This window comes from Pseudorca crassidens, chromosome 2 (genome assembly GCF_039906515.1).
Source record: "Pseudorca crassidens isolate mPseCra1 chromosome 2, mPseCra1.hap1, whole genome shotgun sequence".
In the NCBI taxonomy this organism is placed as follows: domain Eukaryota; kingdom Metazoa; phylum Chordata; class Mammalia; order Artiodactyla; family Delphinidae; genus Pseudorca; species Pseudorca crassidens.
In genome coordinates, this window is record NC_090297.1 from 182,725,474 (window position 1) to 182,741,270 (window position 15,797).

Consider the following 15,797-nt stretch of genomic DNA (forward strand, 5'->3'; position numbering starts at 1 on the left):
ATCCAAACCAGAGCCTTGCTGAATGGTAAAGGCTGACTACTATTAATTACTCCAGAACGATGAGCTTAAATTTGGGCTACTCCATACAAAATGATATGACGCTGTATAAGCTGGGCTTTCACTACCTCTCTGACCTCATTTACTGCTTTCCCCCTGGACAGCAGTAACCACACCTGGCCACCTGGATTTACCCTCTGCTTGGAACGTTCTTCCTCCCCAGGTCCAAATAGTTCACTATTCAGGTGCTCAGATTGTGTTTCAAAGTCACCTTCTCAATGAAGACTTCTCTGGCCAACTTATCTCATATAGTGATTCTAATTACATTTTTATATCTTCTTTATTGCTTATTTCTCCCAGTGGTACTTTCCACTATATATTTTACTTCTTTTCTTTTGTCTGTTTCCTCTACTTGAATAGAAGAGCTATAAGAGCTGGGATTTTGTTCACTAATGAATCCCCATAGGCTAGAAAAACATATGACACATAAAGGGCACTTAATAAATATTTGTGAAATGAATGAATGAATAAATGAGTAGGAAATTTTGCTATTCTCTCTCTGTAAATTTTTTTTTAGGATTGGCAATCTTAAGACCATGAATATTAGATTTCTATATTTCAGCACTAAAATATTAACACATTCCACTGCTTTACCGGAATATTTAATTATATAGAAATTAAATGCCCTGACGGAAAACAAACTATATAGAAAAGACAAGGAACTGTTTTCCACATGCACCTCAATACATGTGTAGATTCTTCCAGGTGAAAAGAGGCATTTCTCTCTGTGAACTCTCAAACAGATTAGCAAAATGATAACATCAACAACTAAAATCTCTGGGGTTTGAAGTAAAATAGTGATAGAATCTTTGTATTTTAAATTCGCAGTGGTTGACTTGGTCGAACACACTCTTTTCTTCTATTTGATACATGCATCTCAGTTAATAAATTTCCCTATAAATATCACTTAAGCTGCATTTCACAAATTTGAATATGTATTCCTTAAACTCTTGTTCAGTTTTAATATGTCTTCATAATACTTACATTATTCTTTATTTTAGTTTTCCATTTTTTATTTTTCAGGTATTTATTTTTGGTTATATTTTGGTTATTGGTTTTCAATTTTATTGCCTTAATGTTCTATAAAATAGTTTATCTCTATTGATTAGTTTTATAATGAATTGAGATTTCTTGTGACCTATGGCCAATTTTTGAAGATATTCTATATGGATTGGAAAGAATTCATGTTTCTAAGCATCTGTTACTTCAAACTAGTTAACTTTATTGTGCAATACTCTATATTGTAATTGATTTCTATCTGATCTATCAATTTCTGACAGAGCTGTGTGCAATAACACCTCACAATTTATTAATCTACTAATATCTTGTCTGTCCTTTTTTTTTTTTTAACTTTTAAGTTTTCTGGTTAGGTACTGTACCAGTTATCAATTTATTGCCTCTGAACTCTGAACCCACCTTTCACTGTGTGCTTGTGATTCTGGGACAAGTTTACCTTGCCAGATGAATGATGTCAAGCTTTATAAGTAGAGGGAGGTGGACAACTATCAGAGGAGTTTCTTCTCCTGGTTCCCTATGCTTTACTCCTTTTGCTCCTGAGTGACAGGCTGGTGTGCAGGACACTCCATAAGCTCACTCCCCACTCCAGCTGAGTTTGGTCCTACACCACAGGTGTATTCCCAGCAGCAAGTGGCATCCCTGGGGACAGTTTCTGGAGAGTTCTGTGGGTGCCCAAATAAGTTTTCCAGCAACAGCTTCCAGTGAGTTGAATAGCACCCACTACCCCCACTGTTGGCAGGTTCCAAGCAGCTTTCCAGAGGGTACAGCACCCGTCCACAGGCAGTTTCCCAGGGAATCTTGCGGGCTCCCTCACAGCAATTCTCTGCCCTCCAGCTGTGCTTCTTTGACTTTGGACCAGCTCAAGGACAACCCGGTGAACTTCTCCTGTAACCATCCCCTTTCTAGTGAAGTTTAAATGTCAGCCATGGGAGGATCCACTCCCATGTATCCCCCATCTTCCAAGATTATTTCTTCCTTGGGTATTCTTCCTCAGTGCCAGGGTATTCTTAAAGGAAATTAGATTTTATTCCCTCTTAACTAATTTTTTTATAATAAATCTTCCATGTTAAAATTACCGTGTTGGGCTTCCCTGGTGGCGCACTGGTTGAGAGTCCACCTGCCAATGCAGGGGACATGGGTTTGTGCCCCAGTCCAGGAAGATCCCACATGCCACGGAGCAGCTAGGCCCGTGAGCCATGGCCGCTGAGCCTGTGCGTCCGGAGCCTGTGCTCCACAATGGGAGAGGCCACAACAGTGAGAGGCCCACAAAAAGCAAAAAAAAAAAAAAAAATTACCGTGTTATTTCTGTCTCCTCAGTGTATCTGATTGATACCAAGTATACATGTTAAGACTGAGATAGCTTCCTGTTAAGATGTTACTTTTATTATCAAGTAATGAATCTATTTACAATATAGTCATTGTTTCAAATAAAATGTATTACACATTAGTATTATGAAACAAAGTTTCTTTTGGATAGTTTGCTTACTACCATTTTCCATGCTTTCCTTTCACCTCTCTGCCATTATGTTTTATTAACCAGTCCCAGAATCTCCACTTATTTACAGATGAATTTCATCCATTTATATTTATTGTAATTACTAATACACTTTGTCATCCTATTTTAGGATTTCTACTTATTAAGACCATATTTTCTTTTATTTCTTTCCTTTCATAAAAATTATACTGACTTTTCTTTTCTATGCCCCTTTCCACACTGTGGATATGAAAGTTATATATATTCTTTTTAACTTTTCAATCAAAACCTCAAATTATAAACACATACAATTAACAAAGAACAAAGTTAATCTCTAGCCTCATCCTCCTTTCTAAACTTATGATGAATTTAGAACATTTTAACTGTGATTTCCCCTTCTTTCCCATATCCACTTAGTATTATCTGTCACTTCAGAGAAGACTGAATTTTTAACATTTTACCCCTTCCCCTATGGTTGAATTTCCACTTAAAATCTACTTAGATTGCCAAATATGTCTAACAATCCTCCCCCCACCCCCAACCCCTGGTCCCATTACTTCTCATATCCTATTTTTTTCTGTTGGGTGGAACTTTTTTCTTACTAAAACTCACTCTTTTGGGAAAAGTCTGTCAGTAGTAAATTCTTTGTCTTTATTTATTGTTTTCTCTACTATTGAATGATCAGTTTAGCTAGGATTAGAAGGCTGGATCTGCTTTTGATCTAAATGTTGGTCCTTTCAAAATGATATGTTTTGGAATGTGACATCAGCAAGATGGCAGAGTAAGAAGAACCAGGACCTGCTCCTTCTCTGAAACACAAACTGAACAAAAATGTATCATTCAAAAGCCTTTATAAGAATGCCAGAAACCACTTAGGAATTCACAGACCCCAGGTAAGCTCAAAACTGAGAGCAACAACATTGAAAGCATAATAAAAGCCATTTAATTTCATCTATATCAGTCCTTCCCTCAAGTCACCACATCTGCTCCCATTGGAGGTAAATGGAAGAGTGAAACATCAACACTCCAGCTTTTCTGGGGGGTTCCTGTCTCACCTGACTTGGAGTACTGACAGGGAACCAGCATACTTTGGATGTCTGGGAGTCATTCAGAACAAAAGTAGGTTCAGTAGCTGTGGTTGCACCAGAGGACCTGCAGTACTGCAAACAAGCACCAGAGTGAACAAGAGACTACAAGCTCCTGAAGAAGAAGCAGGGAACCTCCCTAATTGGGAAATTACACACATGCTCTGAGAAGATGCCTACCTTAGTAAAGATTCGTTTCTAAACTCTCAGCATACACTGTACTTCAATCTGAAGATCCATGTCTTTCTTCAAGTATAATAATTCTTAACCATTTTTCCTTCAAATATTGCCTCCTCCAAAATTTTTTCATTATCTCATCCTGAAACTTCTTTTAGAAATACATGATTTCTCATTCTTTCTGTCATCTCTATTAGTGTTGCATTCAGATTTTCTGACCTTTATCTTTCTGTGCTTAATTCTGAGTGATTCTTTCACAGATTTATGCTTTAATCCAGTAATATTCTAAACTGTGTTTAATCTGCCCTTAAATATACTCAGTACACTTTAATTTTAGTAACTATATGTTCCTTTTCTACAAGCTCTATTTTTTGTCTTATTTTCATTCTAATTTTATAGTTATGTTTTCAAGCCCTTGTTTTATCTCTTTAATCACTTTAAACATTATAATTTTATAACCTCTCTAAATTTGCTCCATTATTTGGAGATTTGGGGAGCCTAATGAATAATCTGACTGCCCTTTGGGTGTTTTAGTCTACGTATAAGATTGGTAAATTGTTTCATGTGCAATCATATTCAACAGATTGGTTGTTGGTTGTTTGTTTTTTTTTAATTTTCTTTTGCTTTTTCTGTTGGAGTTTCTTGTGTCATAGGTTTCACATATATCTTTGCTCTTACCTAGTGGCTTTGAAAGTCCTAAATGCATTGTTATTTTCTTGTTTTACTTGAAGTTCCTATAGTTTAGGAACAGATCACCACAAACATTTTCAAATGAAGTTATGATATAAATGTTAGGAGAGACTGGGGGAACTTAAACATTATTGATTAGATATCTGGAATTATTTTTAAGATAATTAAAATTTCCAGAAATCCCGGCAGCTTTGGGTAAACACAGGTGAGGGTGAAAAAAATCTCATTTTTTTTCCTTTTTGACTTGTCAACTAGATGATAACAAGCACACTGAGGTCAGGTCTTTCTTGGTTAGTCTAGCTAAAGGTTTGTCAGTTGTGTTCTACATGTTTAACTCACAGGACTATGTGGTTTCACAATACTATTCTTATTAAGCAAAATCCTAAGAGTTATGGAAGCTTTTACTTGAGAGTGAGTAACAAGCTTTGGGAAGTAACCAGAGTTTCATGACCATACTTCTAAACGACCCTTCTGGCTACCAAAGGGAAGCTTGTGCGATGGAAGAATATTTTTCATTATATGGTATATGGAATAATATTAATTGCAAAATCTAACACTTCTATTACTTTTCTTAGGTATCAAAATCATAATCAAGCATAAAAGCTTAAGTTCTGGAATACTGTACAAGAATAACACAAGAATGATTATGTATTGGTACTTTTTAAAACAGGCATACATCTGATTTTTTTTTCCAGTAAAAGGTGTTAAAGTAGTAGTCTCTCCTACTACCATTTATTGAGTTATTACCATTTTCCAGGAAGTTTACCTTTTTACTGTATATATTTTATCTTCTTACTGTATATATTTTACCTTCTTATTATATTTCAGGCACTTGATTTAATTTCAAAACTCTATAAGACTGGAAAATGACCTTTTCCTGCATTACAAATGAGAAAAGTTTTACCAAAAGAGAAGGATGGAGGAAGAGAGGGAGGGAGGGAGGGAGGGAGGGTGGGGGGGGGAGAGAGAGAGAGAGAGAGAGAGAAAAGAACAGATTAGAAGCTTATCCAAGTGCACATGGCTTGTAAGTAATAGAACCAGGATTTGAATCTAATCAGTCTGACTTTATTTGAAGCTTCAATGATACATAATGTTAACCAATCAATAAATTAAATATATATATATTTTATACTTCATCAAGATATCTGCTATAATATTTTATGAATACCTTATAAACTCCATGGAGTCAATAGCATAACTAGGTAGAGTTAAAACTTTGTAAGCTTTCATAACCAAAGAGTTCTAATTCATCCATTCAATACTTGGTTACTGAGCATCTACTGTAGCCCAGCTACTGTGTGGGGGTCTAGGAATACAGCAGGAATAAGAGAGGAAAAATGACTCCTACCTTCGTGGGGATGTTTAGTGGCGGGACACAGCCAACAGAAATAGTAATAAGTAAACTAGAGTATGAGCCAGATAATCAGTATTATGGGAAAAAAATAAAGCATTAAAGAGGGTAAGGAGTACCAAGGGTTTGGAGTGATAGGCTGTCATTTTTAAAAGAATGTTCAAGGAGGACCCATCTAAGATGACACTTGAGCAAAGGCCTGAGGCAGCAAGGGAAACAGTCATGTGCATCAAGGCAATTTTGAGGGTGGACTCAACACTTCGGGTGAAAATACAGATGACCTGTTGTTCTTACCTGCAGCCAATATTAATGTATTTAGTAGCGATTTCTAGTATATTGTTTGATAAAATTAGGACATAAACTAACACAGCATTTGAATATGAACCAGATTTGACTCATTAAAGTTTAGAATGAATAAACACATAGCCCTTGACTTGGGTAGAAAAGTTAATAACTACCTAACTATAGAAACGTGGATTATAAGTGACATATTGAGAAAATAATGTATAACTGTAGTCTAAGTTTAAGCTAGTTGACACTGGGATATGACTGCCAAAAAAAAAAAAAAAAAAGCTAATTCGTTATTAGGCATCGTTAACAAAAGTGATATCCAATAATATCAGATTATACTCACATGTCTTTGAATTATGCTTTAAAAGATGTGCAAACTGAAGGATGTTCATTCACAGAAAAATGACAAAAAGTGTATCTTTACATTTAGGTTTCGATGCAGTTACATTCCAAGAGGAAAATCTCTCTCCAGAAAATATACTGGGTTAGTAATCCTGAAAATATTAGCCTTACAGAGTTTAGAATTACACAAAATTATAGATACTAGTTGATTAATTCAATCCCAAACAGGCAAATCTAGTTTATATAAGCAAGAATAGAAGGATTCCAACCTAGTTTTTGGTAGAAAAGTCTTCTTCAGGCTTTCTCAGTCAAGATTCCTACAGAGGGGAACACTAATTGTGAAATCTTCCAATGTAATTAGATAAAGCAAGAGAAAACTTGGATATGATTTGGAGAGTAATCATAATATAGGCCCAAGTTGATTGACTGATAGGATTTCCTATTAGAAGGATTTTACTCAATAGAGAAAGCTTTCACAAAAATAAGGTCTCATCATAGAGGACTGGGAACTGAGAGATGACAAAAATGGGGAGAAATGTACACAATGATCTATAATCCAATTCTCTTAGGAAGATGGTAAAAACATTTTTAAAACTAGGTTTTTTTTTTTCAAGGTCTGAAACTTGTAGTCAGAAAGGGGAACTATTTCGTGTGAAGTTTCAGCATTATCTATAGCTCTAGGCTCTCCATGAAAGATCTGTTAGTGTCTATCAGCAGGATTAATTAATTTTATCCTAAAATTCTGCTACCTGAAGTTCAGAGCTAGTAAACTTCTTAGTCCACATAAGAATACAGATTTGGGGCAACCTATGGGTAAAAATTCTCCTGTAATACTGTCAGCAGGCTTTGTCTGACTCCAAATCCCAAGATTCTTCCCACTTCACCCAGATGGTGGATCCAAAAGTGGTCACTGCAGGGTCACCTGGAAGAGTTATAAGCATCTAATATCTTCCAGTTAGAATATGGACAGAGCTACAACACTACCACCATACCACTTGCTGCTTACCACTGTTAACTAGGAAATAAGGCTATGACAGAAAATAATACACTAAGATAAGATGATAGATTAAAATGAAAGAATTATCAAAATAAACTACAAAATAAAACACTATAAATCCCACTTCCTTTTCTTACTGGCCACATAAACTTGGACAAGTTATTGAAGCCTCTATATTTCCTCATCTGTATCATGAAAATAATAATATCCACTTCAGAAGAGTGTTGTGAGGATTGATGAGATCATCCATTTGAAGCCCTTAGACTAGTATCTTTTTTTTTTTTTTTCATGGTACGCGGGCCTCTCACTGTTGTGGCCTCTCCCGTTGCGGAGCACAGGCTCCGGCCGCGCAGGCTCAGCGGCCATGGCTCACGGGCCCAGCCGCTCTGCGGCATGTGGGATCTTCCCGCATCGGGCCACGAACCCGTGTCCCCTGCAACGGCAGGCGGACTCCCAACCACTGCTCCACCAGGGAAGCCCGTAGACTAGTATCTTGCAGATAGATAACCATCAGCAAATGTTAGCATGCATTGCCTCTGTTGTTTTAATATGTTTTCAAAAATACCACAAAGCAAGTGATGAGCAACTGAAATATAATAAATAGGTAGACAGATAGATAAATAAGGTAATTAAAGCCATAGGAAAAAAATAAACACCAAGATAAAATCAAAGATGAAAGAAGCTAAGAAAAATTAAGACAGACTAAAAGATACAGATTTGAGCTAAAATTATGAAAAAAACCCTTTAGGATGCGAAAATGTAAGACTAAAACAAGCTACCCACAGAGTGAAATAAGCAGAAGTACTATTCCAGTATTTTTAAACTCTTCTTCACAACTCTTTAAGCTGGGATATCGCCCGCAGCTTAGTCCCTCTTTTAAATGATAGGAATGACTTAACCTTGTATGTTTGAAAATCCCTCAAAAAAATGGCAGCTAACATTTATTAAGTTTATAATGTATGACAAGCAATGTTCTAAATTTACATTTATTACCTCACCTAGTTATCACCACCATACATATGAAGTATGTATTATTAATATCTCTCTTTTACAAACATGGAAACTGAGAAAGGTAAGGAACTTGCCGAAGGCTAGATTTCTAGTATAGGATAGAATCAGGATTTCAATAGTCAAGTTCAAGATAAAGGAAAAAGAGGCATGGAAATATGGGAGTGCTGAAGACTAGAACTTAAAAGGAAGGAGACAGTTATTTAAGGAGAAATTTTGAAATCTTTATGATTTGTCAGGTAAACACCCTTATCAGCACTCCAAGAAACCTACTGTAATGATCAATGCCAGTTTTCAAGGGCTTAGCATCAGATTTGTGGTTTGGGTGTGATGTGGACTGCAATGAATGGGAATGTCCAGATTGGTCTTTAAATTACAGCAGGATGACTCCACAAGGCTTATTACATGAGGTCACACAAAGATTAATGAAGGTTGTCAAAGCATAACCACATATTAAAACCAAGATGTTTGCACACATTCTCCACTTCTCCCTCTTTTTAAATTAATCTCCATTTTAAAATGAATAAAATTATGCAAGTTAACATGACATGTTCTGTGATTTCATCAATAATGTATAGGAAATCCTTTTGCTATACAGTAAGCTCTAAACAAAGGGAAAAAGAAGGTCAAGGAGAGGAGAAGTGACAGAACTGATTGCATTCCATTTTGAAATGAATCATGGGCAGAAGTTGCAAAGATGGGGGACAAAGAGTTTTGTCAAAGCATTTCTGTATATCTTCAGCCTTCCTGACACATTTTGTTTATAGCTAAGGGACAATAGTAACAACAAAAACCATCTCACATTTGGTAAACAAATGTAAAAAAAAAATCTACAAATTAAAATATAAGATATTTCCTTCCAGGAACATGTTGTTCACCCATTAATTGAGCTCTGTATCATCGTGGAATCAGAATTTTTTTGGTAAATTGCATCCTTAGATGAGAACATATTCTCTAATTTGTCAAGAGTTAAATTTTGGAAAGAATTTTGCATTGCTTTAATCAATATAGGGTCATGTAATTAATAAAATAATTTAGTAAAGAATGTAGTGTTTCCTCTCCTTAAACTTTTCTTTATAATTACTTCTTATTTCTGCCTTTTCAAGTCAGCATTTGAAAGACAAAATGAAAAGAAAGATAATAAGATCATTTGATTCTTGGACCTGTCATATAAATGAACCTTTTCCAAGTTTGTAAAATAATGTCTATTATTGTAATTAGGGCTTGGAAAGCTAATTCAGAGAATAACATCAAACTGAACCTTTCCCTGAAGTGAACTGAACCCTAAAAGGGTTCATAGGAATTCACTTCTTCTTAGAACTTTGAAAAATGTGCTGTTTTTAATTACAATGGCTATCAGAAGTAGTTCATTGTCATCATTCTGTATTAACCAGGCATGTGTCAGAAAAGCGCAGTTCGATGCAGTATTTCAAGCTTCTTGCCTTTTGACCTCCATCATTTTCCTCATGCTTAGTGTCTATAAGTGATTAATTGATACACCAAGAAGATTGATGAATATAAATAACAACACTAAGATATGGAAGGTTAAGAACTTAAAACATTTTTTTAAATTTAGTAAAAAATGAGTTTATACAACCTAAAGGAGGCCAAGAATCCTGAAAAGAGTTGATATGCTTCCTAACCCCCTTGGATGGTCGCTGTGTTTTTGACCATGTGATTCCAGTGGCTTTTATTTGCAGTTTGGGATTTTACTCCTAGTGCCATATTCTGAATTTTTTTATTCAAAATAGCCCCACTTCTGAAATTCCCCTTTTGATTTCAACTTCTTCCTGTCCACATCTTCCATATCCTCTCTTGTATAAAAATTGTTCTTTAATCTTTCATTATGTCCAGTTGTTTGACCTGTCTAGCTAGTTGATATGATGGCAATAATGACTTTTACTAAGAATTTTATATATATTTCCTCATTTAATATTCAAAGTTTTGTATTTTAATTTTCCCCATTTGGCCAGTGGAGAAACATTGCGGCAGAGAGGTTAAGTTTATCAGCAATGCTCTCTCTATGCATTAGGTCTGCCCATCTACAAAGCTCATGTTCTATGCCACCACAAAATATGCTCTCTGTCATTTTTACTTTCATCCCTATCCATCCCTGATGTCACAGTCAGCTCACCAACACAATTTATAGTATCTTCAAGTTTTTCTCTTTTCTTTTCAAAGACCCACTATTGCACTACTCTCAAATCCTAGATCAACCCATTTGTTTTCTCTGCTTTTGCTCTCAGCTCCTGAGAAATGTTAGAGAAAATGAAGTTCCTGTGTTCAAAGGCTATGTTATAAAAATATTATTTCAAACTCCAGTTAGAGGCTTAAATATACACAGCAACATTTTCACTAATTTTAAGCTACTTCCCTTTCTCATGCTCCATGCCAGCTGTCCAAAATCTACAAGTTTCTCAAGACCTCCAATTCTGCACCAACTTATCTTACTCTTAGAAGAACTTGGGTTCTTAACTTAAAAAAAATTTTTTTTTAGTTAGGAAGTCCATAAACTTTCTTTCTTCCTCTAAAACTTAAAATAGAGGCTATCAGGAATTCTTAACCCCTGCTTCAGGGACTTCTTCTTACTAAACAGTAAGCAGAAATTTGGGTTTATGTACAGTTTCTTTTTTTTTTTTTTAAGAAAAAGCCAATAGTATTTATTAGATTCTCCAAAGGAATCTGTGACCCAAGAAAGGTTATGCAGATTTGACCTAAATCTTCATTCTTCCTAACCTTCTCTTTAATTTCAGAAGCACATGAACTTTTTTCTGAATTTAGAATTATTTTATCTTCCTGGTAAATAGAAGTTTTGTATTATAATGAATGTCTGTTTTTAACATTAGTAATGCTTCTTAGGTTTTTTTTAAAAAGTTAATGTAGGTATACCAGCTTCCTTTTGATTAGTGTTTGCATGGGTAACTTTTACCATTCAACTATATTCAACTTACATTAAAGTTACATGTCCTGTGACATGAGTTTAGTTTTGAATTTTTTACAATCTCTCAGTCTTTGTCTTCAATTGAAGTATTAACTTAATTTCTAAAATATTGAGGCTTAAATCTGCCACTTACTTCTTATTTTTATCCTATCTGCTTTTTTCTCCCTCCTGCTCTTGCCTTCTTTAGGAATATATATTTTATTATTCTAATTTTCTTCTCTACCATCATTTTACACACCTTTTTACAATTCTTTTTGGGTTGTCGTGGAGATTTTGTATAAAGTCTTTACTTATCGAAGTCTAATATGAATTAGTATATTTCCACTTCTCAGGCAATGCAAAAATCTTAGAATAATCATTTATCTGTCTCCCAACTTGCATACTATTGCTTTCCTGAAACTCCCCAGACATTATTTCTTATATTTACTTAGATTTAAACACCTCTTTACTTTTTCAGTGTTCTTTAGGTCTTTTTATATCTCTGAGCATTCATCTGGGATTGTTTTCTTCTGCCTAAACACACTTTTCAGTATTTCTATATTGCACATCTACTGGAAGCAATTTTCTTTATTTTTTATTTTCTAAAAATGCCTTTATTTTACATTAATTTTTGAGATACATTTTTACATAGAATTCTGCATTAACAATTCAATGTTGACAGTTAATTCCTTTCAGCCCCTTGAAATTATCATTCCACTGTTCCCTGGTTTCTATAGATCCTGTTGAGAAGTCCAAAATCGCTATTTTGAGGACAATATGTCTTTTCTTCTCTGTCAGCTTTTAACTCTTTGTCTTTGGTTTTCAACAATTTATCATGAAGGTGTGGTTTCTCAAAAACTGATGAAAGACATCAAGCCATAAATTCAAGAAGTACCATGACCTCTAAGTAGTATAAATACAAAGGACATCACTTCATTACTTACGCAGCTTGTTAAGTTCTCAGCAGAAGTTTGTTCTGAACCATTGTTCCAATTACCATTGCCAGAAGTACTGTGAACTTCTTCCCACATTAACCCTGCCATCTGCACTTACTTTCTTCATTTACTTTATCTCCTACTCAGGCTTTAATCATACTCAAATCTCTCCCATAGGAAAAATATTTTAACGTCCTACCTCATCAAAGTCACCAAAGGCTTTCTTCATGATTGCCTAGCCAATGGCCTTGTTCCAGTCTACAATCATGTGGGCTTATCTACATGATCTGATGCTACTGACTCATGCCTGTTGTTAATCTCATTCATCCCTTGGCTTCTATGACTCTGCTTGCTCTTATTTCTCTTCTTTCCTCTCTAAATACCCTTTGTCAGCTCCTCTTCCTCTACTTACCTCTAAAATTTGTGTTTTTATGGTTCTTTCCTCAGTCACTTTCACTTCTGACTATTTTCTTCCCTATAAAAGGTTACATTGCACATGTAACTTTTCAATTCTTTCTTCTGTGTTGCAAGTCTCAAATGTCCACATAAATCATTTAAACTTCAATTTTATCATTACCTACCTCATCTTAAAAAGTCCCCAAAATAATTTACTTTCCTTTCTTTCTTCCACCAAACTAGTGATGTAGAGCTAGGTAAGAAACCATACTTTTTCATTTTTTTTTTCAACATTTAGCACAATATTTGGCACTGTGTATAAGCTGAACAAATATTTTCAAGTTAATTTGAATTAACTGTCTTGCTACACAAGGAGGTAGTGTCACCTAGGGTGTACATGAGGATAAAAAAGGGTAGGGGAGTGTAGACAACCTGGTTCACATCCCAGCTTTACCACTTACTAGATCTGTGACTTTTCCTATATCTTCTTTCCTTAAGTATCCTCTTTGAGACATTAGACAATTCACAGTAACTATAGTGCCTATTCATATAGGTTGTGACAATTGAATGACAATACACATAAAAGTGTAGTCCCTGACACAAAATAAGCAATTGTTAATTTTGTTGTCTTTGACTATTATCAAAAACAAATGCCTAGAGAACAGAGATTTATATTTTTTATTTTTTAAATATTTTATTAACTTTTTATTTTATATTGGAGTATAGTTGATTAACAATGTTGTGATAGTTTCAGTGATTCAGTTATACATATACATATACATGTATCTATTCTTTTTCAAATTCTTTTCCCATTTAGGTTGTTACATAATATTGAGCAGTTTCCTGTGTTGTATAGTAGGGCCTTGTTGCTTATCCATTTTAAATATAGTAGTGTGCACATGCAAAAATTTAAAGGACAGGTAAAAGGAGGTGGGGGGGTGGGGATGAGAAAGAAGCCTATACAAGAAACTTAAGAAAAGCTGCTGGAACTGTTGGTGGGAATGTAAATTGATACAGCCACTATGAGAACAGTATGGAGGTTCCTTAAAAAACTAAAAATAGAACTACCATGCGACCCAGCAATCCCACTACTGAGCATATACCCTGAGAAAACCATAATTCAAAAAGAGTCATGTACCAAAATGTTCATTGCAGCTCTATTTACAATAGCCAGGAGATGGAAGCAACCTAAGTGTCCATCATTGGATGAATGGATAAAGAAGATGTGGCACATATATACAATGGAATATTACTCAGCCATAAAAAGAAACAAAATTGAGATATTTGTAGTGAGGTGGATGGACCTAGAGTCTGTCATACAGAGTGAAGTAAATCAGAAAGAGAAAAACATATATTATATGCTAACCCATATATATGGAATCTAAGGAAAAAAAAATGTCATGAAGAACCTAGGGGTAAGACAGGAATAAAGACACAGACCTACTAGAGAATCGTCTTGAGGATATGGGGAGGGAGAAGGGTAAGCTGTGACAAAGTGAGAAAGTGGCATGGACATATATACACTACCAAACGTAAAATAGATAGCTAGTGGGAAGCAGCCGCATAGCACAAGGAGATCAGCTCAGTGGTTTGTGACCACCTAGAGGGGTGGGATAGGGAGGGTGGGAGGGAGGGAGACGCAAGAGGGAGGAGATATGGGGATATATGTATATGTATAACTGATTCACTTTGTTATAAAGCAGAAACTAACACACCATTTAAAGCAATTATACTCCGATAAAGATGTTAAAAAAAAAAGAAAAGAAAAGCTGCTGGAGAGGTAGGAAAATGTGCACACACACACACACAGGAGTAGATAGTTATGGGACCCAAGGGAAGGGTGTTTCCAGAAGGAAGTGAGTCAATAGTACTGAATGTACCCACAACATCAAGAAAGATGAGCAATGGAAATTACTCCCTGAATTTAGGGAAAAGGGGGTTTTGTGGTCTGGGAAGCAGTAGTTATAAGACCAATTCAGCAGACTAAGAAATGAACAAAAGAAATGGAAGAAGTAGAGGTAGGTATAATAGACAATTCACTCAAAAAGTCTGACTCTGAAAGAAGAGAGTATGATAGCTGAAGGAGAATGGTGGGCAGACTGAGGGTTGTACTTTGTGTTTTGTTTTGTAAACGGGAGAGACTATTGATAGATTGAGTATCTTTTCTTAGGTGTTTTACAAATATCAACTCATTTTATTTGCACATATTTTAGGTAGATTGTGGTAAAAATAACCCAATACAAACTTGGAGGTTCAGGAAAATACAGGTGGAGTATTTCTGTGAAATAATTGGTTACATAGCTGCCTTGTAAGGTATAAGAAAACATTTGTCTCTCTCTTTTATAAGTGTATATATAAATATACATGTCCTGATTTGAAATAGGTGAGATATATTTTATATATATATATATATATATATATATATATATATATATATATCAGGATCAATCAGGACATGTCATTCAAAAAAGACTGAAGACAAATGCCTAGTAAAGCACTGTGTTACAAGAAATCAATAGGGACTTCAGTAGTGTATCTTCTGTATCATGGGGTTTCTAATCTAGAAGAAGAATATAGGAAATGCAGGGACATAGGGAATATACATTAATAAGTTTAATACAAGCTAATGAGTAAGAAGTGCATAGTAAATGCTATTGAGTTTAGAGAGGGAGAGCTGGGGTGGTCAGAGAAACTTTCCTGCGAGAAGTGACCTTTGCCTTTGGACTTGATGAAAACTAGGATTTGGAAGTACAGGTCATGGACTTATTTTATTCCAGGTAAAGGAGAAACGTTTCATAGAACACAAGAGATGAAAAAGCTATAAAAAGAGGACATTGAAGAATTCCAAGAACATATATTTTCATATTTTACATTATTTCCACAAAAGGGTATTTTGAGTGGGAGTCAATTGAACATTAAAAAGAAAGAATGAAATAACAACAAGCAAGATGATGGCCAACATGTGGACAGTGCAAATTACTGTCACACTTTTTGAACTGTCCTCTCCCACAGCTTGGAGAGCAGTAGACACCAGGAGCAAAAACACCATAGGACCAC